The sequence below is a fragment of the Rhinopithecus roxellana genome, chromosome 13, assembly GCF_007565055.1.
Source record: "Rhinopithecus roxellana isolate Shanxi Qingling chromosome 13, ASM756505v1, whole genome shotgun sequence".
NCBI classification, from domain to species: Eukaryota; Metazoa; Chordata; class Mammalia; order Primates; family Cercopithecidae; genus Rhinopithecus; species Rhinopithecus roxellana.
Window position 1 is genome coordinate 94,430,841 of NC_044561.1, and position 19,517 is coordinate 94,450,357.

Genomic DNA, 19,517 nt, shown 5'->3' on the forward strand with positions numbered 1-19,517 from the left:
CCATCTCAGGTGGGGATGGGGGGAGGGTGGCTTCCCTATTCATCTTTTCTAAAATGACAACACATCCCTATGCTCCCTATTCTCCCTTTTCTCTGTAATGATTATCGGTAACTATATGCTAAAATTTTGACTGTTGGTTGTTACTTCTTCCCCACTAGAATCTAAGCTGCAAGCTGAGTTTTTTATGTTTTTAATGCACTTCTGAAGCCCCAGCACCTAGAACAGTACCACGTCGGAGGTGAGAGTATAATCCATAATTGTTGAACAAGTAAATAAATGCTCCACTATAACCTGGTTTTTCTTTACAAAAGGTCATGGTAATCTTCCCACATAAACGCACAACTACTCGAAGGGGCAGGGACAAGATCGGCCATAACTGGGTAACAGTTGAAGCTGGGTGATGGTCATATGGAGATGGTTTAGGCATTCATCCTACTTTTGTGTACATTTGAAATTTTCTATAATAAAAAATGAATATACATTTGCTTAATTATTTAATGACCACATAGTATTCCATAGTCTGACTCTACCATAACTATTTAACCATTTACCCTACTGGAGGATATTTAGATTTCATCTTTTTCTCTATCATCAAAGACGCTAGGATAAATAGTCTTACACAACTATCCAATTTGCCTTACAACAAATTCCTAGACATAGAAGGGTTTGCACATTTAAAATCTTATACATACTACCAATCTTCCCTTCACAAAGTCTGACCCAGTTTATGTTCCCATTGGCACATTAAAGGAATGTTATTCTAAGAGTGGTCCATAGAATGGTGTTAGAACGCAAAATGTTCCTGACTGGTCCACTGAAATAGGTCCAGAAATTGAGAGTAAACATTTAGAAACATATAACGCAACTTGAGAGTTAATTTTATGTCTGATGAATATTGTGTGTGTGTGTGTGTGTGTGTGTGTGTGTGTGTGTGTGTGTGTGTGTGATATTTGATGTTTTAATCTGCATATCTGTGATTTTTGTTTTCTGGCTACTTATTTTTACTGTATGTTACAAGCATATCTGTCAAAAACAGACTGGGAAAATATGGCCCTTCAGTGCAGTTTGAAAAAAAACTACACTGTTTGCCCACAGCATCATCAATTATGAACTTTTTGCTTATTTTTATTTGTCATTTTAGTTACTGAGAAATATAGGCTGGTGCAAACGTAATTGCGGTTTTTGCCATTACTTTCGATACTTTTGTACCAACCTAATAATATACCACTGTTGGTTTAATTTGCACTTTTGATTGCTGACAGATTTGACCACCTTTTTACATGTTTCATGGCCCCATATTCATTATTTTATGAATTGCCTATTTACTTCACGACTTTATTAAATGTTCACCTTGCTGATAAGATTATAAGAGTTTATTTTAAAAGCTCTTTGTACTTTAGGAATATCAGCTTTTGTTGATCATATTGTTTGTAAATATTTTCCCAGTATATGGTCTGTCCTTCAAACAAGTTGAGATGGTTGCCAACACGTTGAAAAATAAAGATGTAAAACATACGTATATGTAGTCACATTTTTAAATCCTTTCCTTCATGGTTTCTACTTAGAGATGCCTTCCCCACATACACATAAATTGTAAAAATATTTATCCATAGATTTTTATCATACATTTATAGCTTATCTTGTTATACATATAATTTGATCCTTATAATTATTTCTACATTAGCAGTGTGGTACAGAGCCTGCTTTATTTTTCCAGAAGACTTTGCAGGTGTCCCAACACTTTTTATTGAGTAATTAATCTTTTTCCTACCAATCTGAAACACCAACTTTATCATATACTAAATTACCATACACATGTATGTAAAACAAGGTTCTTTAATATTTTACTCATTGATGTATCCCTGTATCAATACCATTGCTCAATCATCATTGACTTAAAATATTCTTTAATATCTAAGATGGCAAGTGCCCCTCATAAATATTTCCTGTAATTCTGAGAGTATTAATAGGTTCATTCTTCCAGATGCAGTTTGGAATTATTTTGTCAGGTTCCCTATTTTTACAGAAATTGTACTGAATGTACACTTCAATTGAACAAATCTTATATTTTGTATTACCATACTGGATCTGGCTTTCCAAGAACAAAGAATCTCTCTCTACTAATATGAAACTCATTTATGAATTTGTACAATTATGAAGCTGAATTGTACAAAACTCCTACAATTCAGTTTTGTAGCTTTCCTTACTTAGTTCCTACCATACATTTCTAGGAAAGTCATTCCTAACATTTGTATGGTTGTACTGTTATTTTAGGTGTGATCTCTTTTTAATAATATTGTCTAATATTTATGCTTGGTAATTAAATCATCAATTTTTCTTTATTTAGTTTGTGGCTAACCAGCAATTTTAATCAACAATCATAGTACTTCTAATAGCTTTTTAGGTGAGTCTAAACATACTCTGTTAATTTCATTCATATCTTCATTCATTCATTTTTTAAAAAATCAAGCGCTTGTTACATATATCTCAAGATATCAGAGCAACTAAAGATTAATATTATACTTAAAAATATGGATCCCCTCCAAGGAACATAAAATCTAGTCGAGTATATAAAATATACATATATTATTGTACAAGACAGAAATTGGGAGGTCTTTAAAATGGTACAGTTAATATGATGAGAGATAATAGAAGGACGTAATACAGAAGGATGGAGAGCTTAAGGAAGTCTTCACGTGAGTGGTGGCATTTATTCTAAGGACAGAATGTTATGATGTGAAGAGATTAAACGGATAATATTCTAGGAAGAGAGAAAAAAAGTACAATCAAAGGCAAAAGAAGAAAACCCCAGATAAATTTGGGCTAAAGCACAGGGTATACTAAAGAAGGAATAGGGTAAACAAATACATGGATTGCTCTGAATGCAAGATTAATTTTGTTCTTAGGTAGAAAATGGGGAGCTACGGGACAAACAGCTATGTTCTGGGAAACTGAATCTGAGGACAAGATGCAAATACTGGGCAATTTGTGGGTGAAAAGGACTGAGGCAGAGGGAATATGGTAATTTTAAAACATGGCCCCCAAATTCTTTGACACTTCTCCAATCGAGAGGTAGGAGTCTGTATTCCCACTCCTTGAAGTTAGGCTTTGTGGCTGCTTGACTAATAATCTAGCAGAAGTGACACTAGACCAGTTCCCATGCCCAGACCTTAAGAAAATGACAACTTTTGCTCGTATCTCTTGGAACATCGACTCTTGCAACTCAGCCACCAAGCTATGAGGAAGACCAAGCAGTCCATTGAGAGGCCACATGGTGATGACGGAAGCCCCTAGTTCTTAGCTCCCAGCCAACTGCTGGCATCAACTTGCCAGGCATGTAGGTGAATCACTTCACAAGTGGATCCTCTGGCATGTAGTCAAAATATCCGCAGCTGATGTCATAAGGGGCAGAGATGAGCTTTCTCAGCTAAACCCTGCCCTAACTGCAGATTTGTGATTGTTACTGTTTTAAGCACTTAGTTCTGGGGTGGTTTGTTGCACAGCAATAGCAACTGGGACAGAGACCAATTTAGAGGCTCTCATAATAGTGCATATCAATGAGAAAAATGACTTAAAAGCAGCTGTGAGAATGGGGGAAATGGGTTAAGATGCCAGAATATTCTGAAGGTGCAATTAATAAATGAGAAAATTGCAGCCTAAAATTAAAATTATAATTTAGCCTCTTAGTTATTTCTCTGAATAAGAATTAACTAGATAGAAATAGTTATTTACTAATATTTTGGTTAGGAAAGGGATTTTCTGGTACAAAGTAGTAAATGTGACAAAACTGGAAATACTCTAAAGATAAGCTTTGGGGATTTAACGTAGACCAATCACTCTCAAACTGTGTGCTCAAGACAAGTTCGGGGTTCCAAAAGATCAAAATTATTTCCATAATGATACTAATAAATTATTTTCCCTTTATTACTCTCACTCTCTGAGTTTTCCAGAGCCTTCATCATGTTCAATATCTCAATAAACTACAGAAGCAAATAAGGGAATTCGCATATCTTTTATTAAGCAAGACTTTAAGAGATTTGCAAAAATATTAAATGGTGCCACTCTTCTTACCAAACATATATTGTTTGGAAAAATACAGTATTTCTTCATTTAAAAAATTCTTACTTACATTAACATGTAATGGGTTTATTATTGTTATCTCAAATAAGTATTTCTAAATGTCCCCATTTTACGTTTTAATATAGCAAATAGTTACAATATAAGCTGCATGTTAAAAAGCTGTTTAGAACTCTGAACAATTCTTAAGAGTATAGAAGGGTCTTACACCGAAAGGTTTGAGAAACACTCCACACTAAGCACAGAGTATATGCCAATGTGTTAATATGTACAATGGCAGAGTAGACATGAAGAAGAACAAAGGTAGTAGGAGTGAGTATATGTGGTTCCTGCAAGTCCTAGACTTAATTATCATCATCGCCTTCATAGCTTATGTGCAAGTGACAGCCATGCAGCTATTTTACGCAAATTTTTTTGGTGTTCATAATAATCTTGCTGAATAGCACCTTTAAACCCCAGAGAATATGGCAGGAGAGATTATATCATCTGTCTCAGGTTACAAAGTGCTGATATTAATAATGTCTTATTTTTGTTCAAGCTATAGCCCCCCAAATACACTCTGGCATTATTAAGAGGAAAAAGAAGGTATATTAAGTCAACAGAAATAAACTGTTAACATAAGTAGTTATTTACCTTTATTAAGCACTTTTCCCCTAAAGGACCAAAAACATGTCAGATATATCAGTATGCATAAAACCTCCATTAATAACCTTACAGGTATACAGTTGCTATTTCCATATTGTAGAAGAAGAAAATGTTATTAGTCAACACACAGTAAACTAAAAAGCAAAAACATTAAATCCCTAATTCTTCATCTCTGCCAAGCAATAATTTACATGTCATGCCAAAAGCAAAATGTATATCTTGAATCACCATATGTGCTGCTTTTAAATGAGTATCAAATGCTTTCTCCTTCTGTCATAATCTAAGATGATTTTGTATAACTGTTTCCCTCTTTCCATCTTCATTGGATGCCTCTGTCACCTGTATAGAACTATTAAGCCTGGGAAATGTTTTCTAATAAGACCATCAATGATTTACTATACATTTATGAAGCAAAATTAGTCACTGAACTTCAATTCTCAGTTACCACAATCTTTGCAGTGATCCAAAAGGATTAAAAACTCAATCAAAATGCTGATTTACAGCCAGGTGCAGTGGCTCATGCCTGTAATCCTAGCCATTGGGGAGGCTGAGGCAGGCAGATCACCTGAGGTCAGGAGTTCGAGACCAGCCTGGCAAACATGGTGAAACCCTGTCTCTACTAAAAATACAAAAATTAGCTGGGCATAGTGGCAGGCACCTATAATCCCAGCTACATGGGAGGCTGAGGCAGGAGAATCACTCGAACCTATGGAGCATAGGTTGCAGTGAGCCAAGATCGTGCCACTTCACTCCAACCTGGGTGACAGAGCAAAACTCCATCTCAAAAAAAAAAAAAAAAAAATGCTGATTTACAAAACTGGCAAATTGTTTTTACAATGAGGCACGAAGCTCTCCTCCAACTCTTAGACCAATCTGTAAGCAACACTAGGCAATATGTAGGAAATGTATATAGGCCATAATCATACTCATGTATAAGCCATGCTACTACTCAATGCAAGAAGATGATTCCACATAATGGGCAACTGAAAAATGAAAATATGTCAGCTAATACCTGATAAAAAGAAATGATGAGATTTATGTGGCTGAATGAGGGTATACAACAGTAATGTCAGCTTCTGCAATGAACAAATCTGATAATATATAAAGAGTTAACATAATAGAAGTTTATTTCTCTCTCTTGCTCACATAATTTATGCTCTATCTTTCATTGTATAGAGTTTGTTACTGGGAAAGACTGCAAATATGACTATTAAAGATTTTCTGTTCAGGAACATATGGATTCCTGAACAGGAATAGTGAGGAGCCATCCATAATGCAATGATTTAGACTCAGGTTCACTTAATCCCGTCTCTCACCATCCCCTCAGGCCTCCTAGTCATCTGCATCCAACCACAGGAAAGAGGACGATAGAGCCTGGAGTTCAAAGCCTTGTCCCAGATTTGCCCTACTGACTGTTCACATTGTGTTGGTAAGAACAAGTCATGTAGCTCACCTACATACAACTGGAGGCTGCTTCACCAGTCTCTCTGGTTAGGCAGCTGCTTCACACAATACTTCTTTTCTATTGAGGGCTGAGCATAAGTTATGATGGACAGCAGGCAACCTCTGTCCCTGGGGTGATGGTTCCACTGCCAGGCAAGCCTCTGACCAATTATCATGAAATATGAGGAAATGAGCCACCAGAAACTTCACCTCACAAGTGGGCAGCCTACCCACGTAAAAATCATGCCTGGGATGAGGAATCCCTCAATGGGCGACACACCGTAGCATTCTACGGAGGAAGCTGTGGCACTGCTGAGATGATGCAGATGGTCACACAGCTGCTGTGTGCACAGAAGTGGGAATCAGTGCACAGGAGGAAGAGACAATATGCTTAAGAACTCAAAACATAACGTGCAACAATATGTGAGTCTATCTGTTCTGGAAAAGCAATAAAACAGGCATATCAGCCTAGCCAGTAGGAATCAGAAAAAGAGTGATTATTCACAGGCAACAGTTTTGATTACATTATGCATATAAGAAACAGAATTATAAACACAATTCTCTATCAAAAACAAAAAATGGAGTTGCTCCATTACTAAACCCATATGGGATGTTTGATATTCTGATATATGTATTCTTCCATTAAAGTATATTCCTTTCCATTAAACAAGTCAGCATATCTTCCTTGTGTTACACCTAAGTGGTTTCTTTTGTTATTTTTTTTTTAATTTTCCTGTTATGAGGTTCGAGGTTACAGTGAGTTACAGTCATGCCACTGCACTTCAGCCTGGGCAACAGAGCAAGACCCTGTCTCTAAAAAAGAACTAATAATAACAAATAAAATTAAATTGTTCTGTTATTATTCCACATAAGGAGGATGTCCATTAGAACAGAGACTAGTCTGGCTCCCTACACTCATGGGAAGGCTGTTTCCATTAGTATTGCTTTTGTTCCCAGTAAATGACTCTGTTTCACCTACTGCACTGTTGGTGCTGGTCACCACAGGTGGCTCTGGACCTGCCACCATGGTGCTGTGTGCACCAGCGATGGGCAGAATTCCAAACCACTGCCTCTCTAAGCCACCTCTCCAGAGCCCCAGTCCCAGATGTGACAAACCTGAAGTCCCATGAGTGTGCCTACTTGCTGGCAGACATCAAGAAAAACACAAAAGTGGGCATTTCTGCTTGGGAAGTTAAGAGAAACAGCACTTTTATCCACTCAGCTTCACACAATGATGAATGCCCCCAAATTCAGGAAAAGGATTCAGATGCCAGGTAGCCCAAATGGGGATAAATGTCTACTGTACACACAATAAAATGTTAACTCAAACTGGCACATGGACCCCTGCTGCTTGTCAGGGGATATAGGCCATAATGAAAGGGAGGGGAGTTGGAAGATTATGGGGAAACAATCTTCTTTTCCACGCATTCACTAAGGACTACTGTCCATAAAAATCTCCCAGGATTTACAGGGCAAACCAGGCTTTGTCTTCTCCATTCAATGCCAGGACCCCAGGGCAAAGCCCCTAGGAATAGCTTTGTGGTGGTGGTACTACCAGTGGCATAGGGCAGTCCTAGTGATGACAACTGTCCCCAGCACTGTCAAAAAAAAAAAAAAAAAAACTATCTGTGATGATGAGAATGTTCTATGTGCTGCCCTCTAGCCACATGTAGCTAATGATCATGTGAATTGTGACCGGTGTAAATCATGAACTCAATTTTTAATTTTCTTAATTAAAATAACTAAATGTGGTTAAATTTAAATGACCACATGTGGCTACTAGCTTTCATACTGAAGAATACATCTAACCAATCTAGCATACAAGAATAATGGACTGTTTAAACGTTTTTAGAAGAAAGTTCCTCCATTGCCCCTAGTAACCTAATCTAATATCTAATAAAATAAACATCTGAGTATTTCTTTCTTCTGATTGTTTAAAAACCTTCTGGCCCTGTCTTGCTCGAATCATGGATCCAATCTTAACATGATTCAGATACCTTCCCCATGTTCTAGAGCAACAATTTTCAATGTCTTTGATTATGAGAACCCATGTTTAGTGTCAAAATGAATTGTTAGCCATTTATAATAGTAGTATAAAGGGTAGTAGTACAAAGTAGCTTTAATTTCTGTTGATTAAGAAAATAAATTATAATTAAAAAGCTCCCCTTAATTCAGTAACATTTCATATTCATACACATTTCCTTATAGTAGGAGCAATAGAGTTTTAAAATAATCATATATATATATACACACACACACACACACACACACACATACATATATATGAGGCTATTTATTTAATACATGAGACATCCTTGGAATTAATTGCCACATACTCCAGGACTTCTACAATACTCAATAGCCTCCTGCGCTCTGTCACCCACACAGTTGAGAAGCCTTTTCAAGACTGGCTCCTAACTGTCTGGCTACCTTGCAGATATGTGAGTTTTTATTCCCAAGAGGGATTTTGGATTAATGTTGGATAAATGTGAAAAAGCAACTTTCCTAGTAGTTGAAAGTCAGATTTTTTCTATATATATCTGCTAGTGCAGATACATGATACAGATGATTTATGCTGCAGTTTAGTCCAATTATCATTCAAAGATGATCAAGGTTTAATAATTTGGATTTCCTAAAAGTGTATTTTCACAGCTCAACATTTATATCACACTTATCAGCTCTTTTGCAGTCATCATTTTATCAAAAATTATCCTCGCTCTCTGTCTTTGATTAACTCATGTTTCTGTGTCATCTTTGAAGCCAAAATTTGAAGAAATAATCTGAGGAAAAAAAAAGCAAACATTTATTTAACTATTATACAGTCAATTCACTGCAATTAATCACATACAGCAAGTTTTTGAACTCTAATTTTGAAGCAAATTCTCAGCAATCTCTCTGGTCTCTATAAGTTCACTCTGGTAGCACACTCGTATAGGGTTTATGTCCAAATGCCGAATGTATACGAGTGGTTCAGTTTATCTTAAATGGGCCAAACATTACAACTCCGCTTCGACTCCTCTATTTTCAATTTGGAAATTAATGTATGTTTGTTCTCCACACTAGATTTCCAGTGATCTAATATGGACCATAATCTTCGCTTTTTGCTATCTAGAGGTGGGTGTTTTATAAGTAACATGTGAGCAACTGCTTGGTGAGCTCGGTCAGAGGAGAACGAAGCCATTCCCAGGGCAGAGATGGCCAGGAGCTAGCTGGATAGGTAATTAAAAGCTGGAGGTGAATGGCCACTCTTGTGAGGTTGCAGAAGAATGAGGAAAGACACCATCAGCATCACAAATTTGTTATTATAATTAAATCAGGACAAACTGTTTCTACAGACTAACTTCTCCGCCCAGAAATGATCTAAGAGCTGAAATCTTACAGTCTGAGAGCAAACTGGAGGATAACATGAAAGGATAATGGCATGAGGTCAGATTTGACCACTGTGACCTTAAAACACCCCCCAAATCTCTGAGGCAGTCCTGTGGTTTGGGGTGACAGCCCCATGGGACCCACCGCTCATGCTTAGCGGTTTCCCAGTCTCCACAGGCACTCCCCTGAATGCATGGCTCTCATCAGAACCAAGTCCCCAACTACACCTTTCAGAACAGGAGAGCCAGTCTATATTTCAGAATAAAGAGTATGAGACAAAAACCAAAAAAAAAAAAAAAAAAAAAAAGGCCAGGTACTGTGGCTCACGCCTGTAATCCCAGCACTTTGGGAGGCCAGGGTAGGCAAATCACTTGAGATCAGGAGTTCAAGATCAGCCTGGCCAACATGGTGAAATCCCATCTCTACTAGAAATACAAAAATTAGCTGGGCATGGTGGCAGGCACCCATAGTCTCACCTACTCGGGAGGCTAAGGCAGGAGAATCCCTTGAACCCAAGAGGCAGAGGTTGCAGTGAGCCGAGATCACACCCCTGCATTCCAGACTGGGTGACAGAGCGAGACTCTGCCTCAGAAAAGAAAAAAAAGAAAGCCAAAGTGGCTCCTAGGCTAGTATGAGTTCACTCCATAAAATGTGGAAACCTCTTCCAGGCTCTGTATGGATTACAAAAAGATACCATACACCCAAGAATGCCCCCAACCTTATTACAGCTGACAAAGTATCAAGCAAATCACAATCCACACTCTGAAAAAGAAATCTCACATTACAAAATGAAAGATATCACATTTTTTACTGGCCACAGACCATTTTACACTTCCAAACTCTCTGGGTTTCCTAGAAAGATGTCACCCACTGAAAAAGACAGGAACACATTTCATCAAGATGAGCTGAAATAAATTTATTGCAATAAAAAATGGATCTGCTGAGAAGCATTCACTTATTATACATCACATACATTGACTGCTGTAGACATCAACTATCGTCTCAAAATAGTCATTCTTTTAAAAGACTGGCAAACTTAAATATTGAATTTAGAAAGATGAATCTGAGGTTTTAATTCAATTCGCAATGGCACGTGTTAGTGGCATAAAAAAATTGCTTCTCAATTAAATCATCTGGGTTGTAATTTATTCAAGATAAAAATTTTTTTAAGTCACAAATTAAAAAGCACATACACCTACCTTTTTAAGGGAGATCACATTTCAGGATTCTGTATCAGAGAGAAACCGTCTTTTCCTGTGAAGAAAAAATAGAAGAAAAACTATCTACTAGTAACAACAAATAGCAAATGTGAATTTTTAAGACCAGCCTATAATCTTATCATGTTGTATTTCATTTGTAATATTAAACAAATGGAAATATTTAAATTAGACTTGAAATATTTCTTCATTTCTATCTACATAAAACATTTTACAGATTTTAATTCCAATGATTTGCTTTTTAAAGAACAAAATGGATAAAATAAAATGGAAAATGGATAAAAATAAATGAAAACTGCTCAAAACTAGAATTTAAGTATTTACTTCACATCTATCCCAATGACATATTTTCAAACATTTTGTTTAATTCCATAAAGTAAATGTATAAACAAAGAAGGAAATACATAAAACTGCACTCTTATTTCTGCTTTTCCAGTGGCAAAATTAGGTCAAAAGGTTGTGGTGGGCTGTGCAGGTAACAGAGTAACAGAACTATAAGCTGCTACCTCTTTCTATTGATTTTTTATTGTCCAAGCCAATAAACTATATTTATGAGCTCGATTTTTCTTAGCTAAGACTTTTAGATTACAAAAAAACTACATAAAAATGCAAATAAAAACAGGATACCTCTGATTTTATTTTACATGTATTACTTTCAATAAACAATTGACACAGAAACCTACTAGTCAGTAATAAATACTAAATATGACTTTTCAAAATCACTTGTTAATATAAATTATTTTCGCTTTACACATTGAAGCCAAAATAAGAAAGTAAATGGTTTAGTTTAATATGTCAATCATCCACTGCTATAAACTGTTTTCAGTCAAATCTAATTAAAATGACCAATAGGATAAAGTTCACAAGAATGTAATTCTGACTCTGACCATGATGTACATTTGGTTCCATCTGTAATTTAACTTCCAAAGGGGATAATGATATATAGATTCAGAAACAATGACCAGGATTCTGACCCAAAAGAGCTCCAAAGATTTGAAATGACTGCCAATGCATAAATTCAAGGAGACCACAGTCCAGAGGAGTCCCTCTCCCCAAATGAGAACTCCTCCATTAGCTTGTGTTTGCTTCACTTCAGAATAAAAGTCCCTTTTAAACTTTAAATAAGAAATTTTCACAACGTCCTACGGAAAGGATCGTGAACCGTGCAACCACCTCCATGTCTGCATATAGCCAAGGTGAGTCCCACTCTTCTTGGCCAAGCTTAGTTAGCTGCAGAACCTCTTTCCTTCAAAGCAACGCCAATGCCCCAGGTGGACTCCCCAGTGTAAGCCAGCATCTGGGGCCTTTCCTCTCTTGCTCTTCACCACTTCATATGTCAGCCAGCATTACTTTGGTCCCCTTCACTGCCAATACAGTATAGTGATGGTAACAGCTGCCTTTTCTATTTTCTGAAACTACAGTTGCAGGTAAGCTCTGCTAACAAAAGAAAGCCAAGATAGCTAAGAAAGCCACGATGGATCAATGATCAATATGGACACATGGGTCACACTGCACGTACGCTAAGCCAAATCATAATCTATGACCTAGTAACAACTGGGGTGGGACCATTTACAGATCTTCAGTTCATAACTGACCAACCAGAAATAATATATCTATTTTTGCTTCAAATATGGATTTGTTTCAAAACAATCCAGTTGGGGTCACTGAGGGGGAGGAGTAATGGATGAAATAAAACTGGCCATGAGTTTGTTATAGTGTAATGATGGATATATGAAGGTTCACTTTGATATTCACTGTACTTTTATGTATATTCAAAGTGTTCCATAATAAAAAGTTTTTAAAATGTTCATTCGATGGAAATTATTTGTGAAAATACACAGAAAAATGCACAGATCATAAATATCACAACCTTTCTGTTTTTCAAATACTCTCTTACAAAAAACAAAAAGAAATACTTTAGGCAAAAATTTTAAAAATCAAATATCACACTAGGAAAAATGAAAAGCTTATGGGTATGGTTTAAAAAAATCATAAAAATGGCTTTGAATATTTATTTCAATATTCCAAAGCCAAATAACACATATATATTTAGCTGCAATAAATCTTCTGTTTCTTTTTTTATTTTAGGTATCCTGCTTTGAATTAAGTAACATCAACATAGGAACACTGGTTATCTCACGCTTGTCAGAAATTGTAGGTAGTTAAATACACCTTTGATTAATGTAATTGGGGAAATGAATAACATATCATTAGTATCAATGTGATGTTTCATCAACAAAAGTCTTCCTAATTCCAAGATCCAAGAGGGAACAATTTTTTTTGAAATCCTTTATTTGTGGCAAAGATTTGGGGCCACACATATAAATTACCAGATTTGCTACCTGCTTATCCTAGCTGAGTGATCTGTCACTGCGAAACAGCCAAAAGATGGGCACTTTATGGATTATACCACTCAATTTGACTAAAATTTGAAACAGCAAAAAGGGGCCATATGACGCTAAAGCTGAGCTTTCACAACAAGCAGGGAAAGTCACACACAAGTAAAATCATCCTCACAGCCTAGGAATTGGACTTCCTGACCCCGCTAGACACCACTACTAGAAACCTGACCCTAGACATAAAATAAAAAGCAGGATTTATGTCATGGTTTGGGGGAAGACCATGTGTAAAGCTGTGCCAAGCCCACATCAAAGATAAACCAGGTGCAGGAAGAACCTCACATTCCCTCTGAACAGAAAACACACCGAGACCCAACACTGAATCCTAACATGGGATGTGATGATTAAAAACAAGAAAATAAAAAACATAGTTCATGGTCTTCTATTTTCTTTTGCAAGTTTTCCTGGCCTAAAACAATCTGTTTCCTTTCCAATAAAGAAACAATGCCAAACTCTGAAAAGGAAATTTGTCTGACTTAATGGGTAAGCATATAAAAGCTGGAAAAGGGAGTATTATGGGAAAACCAGAACAACTCAGCCTCAGGAGGCAGGTTTCCAAATGTATCGGTAAAAGGATTGAGGGTCAGAGGAGGGAGGGTAGGGGTAATAATTATGAACGAGTTACATGATGGAGGTCAGCTAAACAAATTCAGTTGTTTTCAATTTGAAAATCACAGTTCTAGCCATTTACTACATGAGCTAAGAGAAACATCCATTAGCTCACATCCATACTTAGATATTTTACATTCATGCAGCCACAATATGAGGACTAGTTTTATTAAATTTGCAATGGTATATCCTAAGGCCTTATGTATTTAATAAATATGTGTCAAATAAGTGAATGAATGAAGTAGCATCTAATACTTACCAAATCATGAAATCTAAAACTAAGCTAGTAGATGTGACAAAAACAAAATTCCCAGGTACGGTGGCTCTAGCTATTTGTTTAGCCAACATTTATAGTGTTAGGAGCCAATATACTACACTAAAATGATTTGCTTTACCAGATACTAAGGCAGCTAGGGATAGCCACATGACACAGTTTTGACCAATGAGATACAGGAGAGAGAGCTCTGAGAAAGTTCATTCTCATGATGTAAACAAGTCCCAATCCCTCATTCCTGAAAATAGCTCCTGGGTGGTACAAAGCCATCTCATACCTATGAAGACAAATGCTAAATGATAAGGAGTGGAGAGAAAGAAGGAACCTCGTTTCCTGATGGCACTGCTGAGATGCCACATCTGCCCCAAATGCTTAGATTCCTAAGCCTGCATTTCTCTTAAACTTCTGTGAGTTTAGGCTGCTGTTTTCTATCACTCGCAGCCAAAAATATTCTAATATATACCAGCAATAACTTATTTTCCCCCTTCTGTATCCTCAGAAGCTGCTCCTATTTTAACTAACTGCGATGCACCCTATAGCTATTCAGTAACAGTTACATCATCATTGCAGTGAAAACCTCATCAACAGTTTCCACTTGTCAACATTGAGGATGTCTCACCCAACAGGCTCACCAGCAGGCTTCAGGGAGAATCAAAAAAACATCAGAAACAACAAGGCACATCACTCTCCCAAGCCACACTGTGCTTTTCTAAGGACCATTACATTCTGATACTAACAATGCAAAAGAGAATGATGACAAAAAAGACAGCAATGCTATTCCAACGACCAAAGAAATGAAGATTCTTCTAAGTTAAGACAGTCTTAACCTGTGTCACAAAGAAAAGTAAATATTTAGGGGCGTGGCTAGATTAAACACCAGAAATGGAACATCACTAAAAAACAGAAAACAAGAACATGAACATACCTCTTGAGGGCTGAAGAGCTGACCTGATTCAAATGCTGCTACTCTGCTTTATAGGGCCTCAGAAATGCACCTTCTGTGGAACTTAAAATTCTACAGTAGGCCGGGCGCGGTGGCTCAAGCCTGTAATCCCAGCACTTTGGGAGGCCGAGACGGGTGGATCACGAGGTCAGGAGATCGAGACCATCCTGGCTAACATGGTGAAACCCCGTCTCTACTAAAAATACAAAAAACTAGCCGGGCGAGGTGGCGGGTGCCTGTAGTCCCAGCTACTTCGGAGGCTGAGGCAGGAGAATGGCGTAAACCCAGGAGGCGGAGCTTGCAGTGAGCTGAGGTCCGGCCACTGCACTCCAGCCCGGGCGAGAGAACAAGACTCCGTCTCAAAAAAAAAAAAAAAAAAAAAAAAAAAAAAAAAATTCTACAGTAACTTCTGTTATCTGTGGATCTCTCTTGATAAACATAAACTCCTAGACCTCAGGAAGCAAGCCTGTAACAAGTATTGACAAATGCTGAATGAATGAAGAAGCAAAACTACATAGAGATTACTTCTCTGAGGGACTTTATGAAAATCATGCAGTCCTCAAAAGGAAAAAAAAAAATCTGTAAGCATCACTTCTAGAAATATAATAATGAGTCGAATTAATTGTGTATTTAATGGTCAAATGTCTGTAGAAAGAAAAGCACAGAACTACAACTAAGAGGTAGCTATTACTGTATAAACCAGGTGAGGTGTTAGGCACTTTGCATCTGGTATTTCACGCAGTCTTCACCGCTCCCCAGTTAGGCACGAGTCTCTCCTCTTTCACATGAGGACAAGTTCAGAGGGAGCTTTGGAGCTCACCTGAGGTCACATTTCTAGCAAAAGACAGACTGGATATTCAAACCTAGGAAGGTCAGAACCTAGGAAGGCCAGCTCTCACGTTTCTGCTGTACAATACTGCTTCTCACTTTTGTCCTTATGAAAATATTATTTATAAACTGCATACCTACATTAGCTGAGGAAACATTCAAAGGGACCTTCAGTCTGTGGCCAAAAACTAAGCAAGGTGAGGCTCCATCATAACCTCAAGCACAATTACTATGTGCCCATATCATAAACCAGATGTGGTTCCGCATGACCCAGATAGTGACTTTCTCTAGTTCATTTTACAGCTGTAAAGACTTATAAAGGCTCTACATACCTATGGCATGTTTTACTTTAAAAGTTACCGTGTACTTGCATGACCTAGAAATGATGAAAAGAAACCTATGAGTCAACAGCATTAGTTTCTCTCAGAAATCAGCCCTCTCCCATGTATGGCACAAACATTCCAGCTCTCCTGTCACATTTACAGAACATGCGGCACTAAGACCCTGGGGACCCTGGTCTCTGGGGAGGCTTACAAATAAAACCCACTGTCTATGAATACAACATATCGAATTGATTGAAGCAGTTTAAAATAATGAATTCATTTGAACCAAAAAGAGAAACAACTCTACCGTTGAAAGAAAAAAAAATTGAATGTATATTGCAATGTATATTGCAACTCCTAACACTTTGCATTGAATAAATACTACCTCTTTGAAGCTGATGAAAACCTCTGTGAAAATATTTATCCAGTAAACATCTCAGTGAAATAAACTGTGATGACTCCAAAGAAGCCGAATTTAACAACTTTATAAATTCTCATGGAGAAGAAACAGAATCACCACCCCCGAAACATTTGGTAATTATTTATACACAATATGCGCACAGTCTGTGATGAACGTGCAGAGATGCAAAAGTTACTGCAGTATATTAGCTGAAACATGAGCTTCTTTACTCTGCCATTTCAGGTTAACTTTTCCAGCGATTTTTTAGTAACACGGAGTATTCTGCAACTCCTCACTTCCACCACGGAAGCTATATAATACCCATTTGAAGAAAAAAAAAACACTAAAAATGTGTTAGAAGCCAAACTTATTTTGGGATAGTTATCGGGTGACAAAGCATGCTTCCATTTTTTTTCCTCCGCCTTTCTATTAGTTAGTTATCTATTATTTTAAGATTTGCCACACACATATATTTGAAAAAAATATGATTTAGTAAAAGGATGTTGAGTCTTTTCCCAAATAATGGCTCGATTCTCTTTGGAAAGATAAACAAATCCTTCTTTTTGTTTCAGTAATCTATCATTTCAATACTTTCCCATGACACAGACACAGGCACACACACACACACACACACAAATAATATTCTCAATTAAATAACACTATAACACACAGTTTTCCTCCTATACAGCTGTTTTTCAATGTGTTCAATGTTCACCAAAGGCCAATGATTTCAAAAAACAGGTTTCATAACAAAAGAAATGGGAAGAAGATACTTTCACAAAGACACTATCAGACCATAGTCCAAAAAGAACTCTGCATACAACTTCTTTGAAAATCTCTGCTCCAAAACTTCAAGCTTTCTAGTAAATTAGGACTCCTTTATGAATGCTTACCTTGCTTAAAGTATACCTTGAAAAGGAGGAAAAAAGCATCTCCCTTGCATTTAACCCCACCATCATACTGACACTGCCCATTTAGAAAATGAAATATTGAGGTCCACATTAACTGCTATAAGCAATTCCAGGGTTAGAACTAAAAACAGGATTAAGTGTGAAAATACTTCCTTATTCACCAGTTAACTTAATTTCTTTCTCCACATCTTAAAGTAATTCCTAACAACTGGCAAAGGCTCCAAATATTATACAAATATCTAGTCTACAAATAAAGTTTTAGGAGTTATATTAAGCAGATGTCTGATGATATTGGACACAATCTTAGAACCACTTCCTACATACAAAGTCTAGCCATGAAAGGAGTTATTGGTTTTAAACAGAAAATTAAATGAGCTAATTAAATATAGATCAAAGGAAGTTCTACCATGAAAAGACCAATTTTTGTCACTCATGGAAAAAAATGTATCAATAAACAAAAAGCAGTCTGGTGTTTCTTGTTCTGGCCTATCTTGGTTACCACCTATTATAATTAGATTAAAGGTAGTTTTGCCTTCTTCCCTTCTTCTTTGTGCTTTTAAGTTATTTTCCGATATTTTTTAAATAATCACATATTACTTTTATAAGTAACAAAGTTATTTTTAAAAATCTTAGACACTACTGAGATATAATCTCCTTTTAATTAGGATAAAGCACGTGTTAATATGTTTTTAAATATATTGATAATTAGTCAAAATTAAATTTATAACTTTAAAATAACTTCTTATCATATTGTCACCTATAAATTCTGGTACAAAATCACATTAAATCTGTTAAGGTTATTTTGTACTTTGAAATAAGCTAACTAATGAACTGATACATACATTTCATATTCATCTATTTCTGCTCCAAATATTAGGGAAAATTACCTGTTTTTTGTTTCAAACCATTCTCCTTTCTCTGTGCTATTTATTATTTGCCAACTCTTCAAGTATATTTTTATATTTTATATGTTATATGACATCATGTCATTTCTTTCTCTGACAGTTATATTAGTACTATAAAATACATATTTATATTCTGTGTATATATGCAGAAGTATATATACATTCCTCAATAAAAGTACACATATATTTACATATATATACACATTTATGAATATACCTATATGATCTGTACTGTTTAGAGATTTCCAGCAGAAGTGCCTGTCAATCCAGTTTCAGGTTTTATATACCTAGGCCAACCTGACCAACTAGTTTGACAAAGCTAACAGTAGTTTTGAATTCTATTTTTTTCCACTTAAGTGACCCATTGTTTAACCAAATCAGTAAAGAATTTTGCAGATTAGTAACCTCATTCCTCTTATTACACTGGTCACCCTTACCTTCCCCAGAGACCAATATCCTGCAATCACCATGACTTGATTCATTAAGCATTTATTTGGTACTTAGTATTTCTCATTACTGTGAAGAGAGAAGCTTACAGAGTGTGGCAGTTCACGAATTATAAATGTAGCTGAAGGTTTAACACTTATCTGTGCATCTTGCTATTAAGCCAGTAATCTCTAAATTCTTCTAATGATGAGAATGGGAATTAATGTTTCAATTTTCTGCTAACGTTTCAATGCCAAAGGTGATGTGATGAGGTCCTTGTATATGTCCACAGGACTTGCTACACATGGCCAAGCCAGTCCAAAGGTCACCTCCAGAGTCTATGTATGAGAAGAACTGCACTGCAGCAATCTCTTCAAAGAAAATTCAACAGTTCCCTTTCCTTCTCTCTCTAACACCTCATAAGAAAGGCAAAAAAAAAAAAGAAAAGCCATAATAAATTGAGTCTATCTGCAATGACAGAGGCTGATATTCTATTCCCTGTCTGGATGCCTGCTTCAGTGAAGAAACCATAGCATATGTATCAGGTTGGCTGGCTGATGCCACCTGCAAGGCAACAGAGTCCCAGTAGAAGTAGAAGCAGGCTGTGCCCTCAGGGTCTGATGGTGTTAAGATGAGAGTTTTTCTGTGGACCATGTGAATACTATGGAAGGTTGTCAAGTTTGAATGATCCTGAAAAGCCTCCATCTGAGTGGGTTGTCTGGACAAGGACACAGAGACACTCCAGTGA

At 36.7% G+C, this 19,517-nt stretch overlaps 1 protein-coding gene across 3 annotated transcripts in view; it reads right to left on the reverse strand.

Annotated features, from left to right (window-relative positions):
• PLCB4 (phospholipase C beta 4) overlaps window positions 1-19,517 on the reverse strand; it is a 442,280-nt gene that overhangs the window by 403,844 nt on the left and 18,919 nt on the right. For 2 of the 3 annotated variants that reach the window (XM_030915439.1, XM_030915440.1), the window contains exon 2: window positions 10,734-10,788. The exons of the other annotated variant lie outside the window; for it this stretch is intronic. The gene's annotated coding sequence lies outside the window, so the exon portion shown is untranslated. The remainder of the gene's footprint in view (window positions 1-10,733; window positions 10,789-19,517) is intronic. 3 annotated transcript variants of the gene reach the window in all.